Below are 2,650 nucleotides of genomic sequence, written 5' to 3' on the forward strand. Positions count from 1 at the left end.
GTTCTTATTGTTCAACTTGTAAGCAGTTGTGTATAATTTTGTAACACAGAGTTCTTTACTTAATATATATCTCTGGTGGAAAAGTTCAATCCACCAGAAAGTTTTTAAATACTTGTACTTGATTACTTTGTGTTTTTACAACTCTCATTCCGCACCATTGCTAAATCAAACACAGTTATATATTCTTATAAGAACTGTTCTTAAAATTTAAAATAAGCCAGAATTACATTCAACCCCCCTTCTGTAATTCTTGTTTAGAGTGTTTGGGACTAACACTAACTGATTTACTTATGAATTTCTATAGTTAATTTATTTCAATATCTTAGTGTGTGGTGATTGATTGATATCCTAGTATTGGTTGTGCTTATTCGTCTTATATGCGTAGCTAACATATAAGATAACGTGTTAATCTCTATTGAAGCGACAGTGAATATTGAGATTTAGAACTTGCCATCCTAGAATAGTTTCATGTATTTGTGATGCATGATTCGTAGGTAATTTTAACCATCTTACTTGCCTAATGTAATTATGATAGATAACTTGTTCATTAAACTTTTATGTTGTCAAATTCTATAGACATATAGGGTCTCAACTTAATTGGTGTCTCTTCATCTTCTATCTCTTTTGTGGATTCCTGGTAGAAGGGTATTCGTACAACAAAAGTTGGCGTTTACTAATTTCGTGTTATCTGATTAGTTGTCATCACCATTGCATGATAAGGTTAAGAACAATGACTTTGAATGAAGTATTTAATGATGTTAGAATCCCATGTTTGTCTCATATAGTTAATTCAATCACTTTAATCTCTTTGTTAGTTGTATCATAGTTTATGTGGCATTTATATCCACCTAGAACGCTTTGTAAAGGCTCAAATTGGTGTTTTGTACTCAAGTTGTTTGTGTTTTTGATGTGTTTTTGTAGTGTTTTGCATTTCAAGGCATAATAGGGAGAAGGAATGGATCTTGCATGATTTTTGCTTAGAAGAGTGTTAGGATGGAGCCTCGGTTGATTGCATGGTAGAAGCCAGCATTTGAAGTCAAAAGAAGAAGAAAAATCCAGTTTCTCCAAAAGCTCAGGGCGGCCGCGACGGACTCAGAGCGGCCACGATGGCTTTGGGGGCAGCCGCGCTAGGTCGATTTTCAAGAATCCTGATTCTAATAGAAGATTGATCTGCTGGACTTCTGGTTGTTTTGGGATTGTATTTAAAGACCTTTTGAAGACGTTTTTCATAACGGAGAGCAAGGAGAAAGAAGCAACAAGACATAATAGGATAAATTCAACGAATGAGAAGAAGATCTTGTTTATACTTGTGATTCTTTGCTTAAGTTGTAATCTTGGATGCTCGTTTTCTTGGTTGTTGAACCTAATACTCTTGTTAACGTACTTTCTTTTAATTCAGTTATTTCAGACCCAATTTATCTCAGTTTATTTTCCTTGCTTTCATTGGAACCTATGGTGATATTGAGTTCGGTTATGAACTTATCATTATCGTGGGGTTCTAACGAATTTACTTATGAATTTCTATAGTTAATTTGTTTCAATATCTTAGTGTGTGGTGATTGATTGATATCCTAGTATTTTTTGTGCTTATTCGTCTTATGTGCGTAGCTAATATATAAGATAGCGTGTTAATCTCTATTAAACCGACAATGAATATAGAGATTTAGAACTTGCCACTCTGGCATAGGTTCATGTATTTGTTATGCATTATTCGTAGGTAATTTTAATCATCTTACTTGCTATAAGTAATCACGATAGATAACTTGTTCATTAAACCTTTATGTTGTCAAATTCTATAGACATATAGGGTCTCAACATAATTGGTATCTATTCAGCTTCTATCTCTTTTGTGGATGGCTGGTAGTAGGGTATTCGTACAATGAAAGTTGGCGTTTACTAGTTTCGTCTTATCTGATTAGTTGTCATCACCATTGCATGCTAAGGTTAAGAACAATGACTTTGAATGAAGTATTTAATGAAGTAAGAATCCCATGTTTGTCTCATATAGTTAATTCAATCACTTTAATCTCTTAGTTAATTGCATGATAGTTTAATCTTAGTTATAAATATCTCAACTCGTTATTGTTTTAGCATTGAACGATAGCCATATCATTGTTGCATAAGTTCATAATCTTAAGTTAATCAAAAGAGTCTCTGTGGGTACGAATCTAATTTATATCTTATACTACTTGCGAACGCGTATACTTGCGTGAATTTTAGCGCATGTTTTCGTCCTAACAAGTTTTAGTGAGTCTCCTTGTTAATTTTTAGTTTATGTGCTTGACATCAGTGGTCGTTAAAGTTAACTGACTCGGATATTTTACTTACACGGGTACTTATTGTGTTTCAGGTACTCTAGAGGGTGTGTATGCGAACACGTTCTCAATTTCGTAAAAAAGCACTGGAAGGAGTTGAAAGAGTTGAAGAAGTTTTTGAAGAAGTTGAGGAAGTTGATGAAGAAGAGATCATTAAAATGGGAGATCAAGTAGTGAATCCAAAATCTTTGATGGATTACTCTCAACCAAGGATCAATGACATTCAGTCTAGCATTATCAGACCAGCCATTATGGCTAACACCTTTGAAATCAAGTCTAGCATGATTTAGATGATACAGAATTCAGTCCAGTTTGGGGGTTCTCCAATAGAAGAT

This window comes from Apium graveolens, chromosome 8, assembly GCF_009905375.1.
Source record: "Apium graveolens cultivar Ventura chromosome 8, ASM990537v1, whole genome shotgun sequence".
Lineage (NCBI taxonomy): Eukaryota > Viridiplantae > Streptophyta > Magnoliopsida > Apiales > Apiaceae > Apium > Apium graveolens.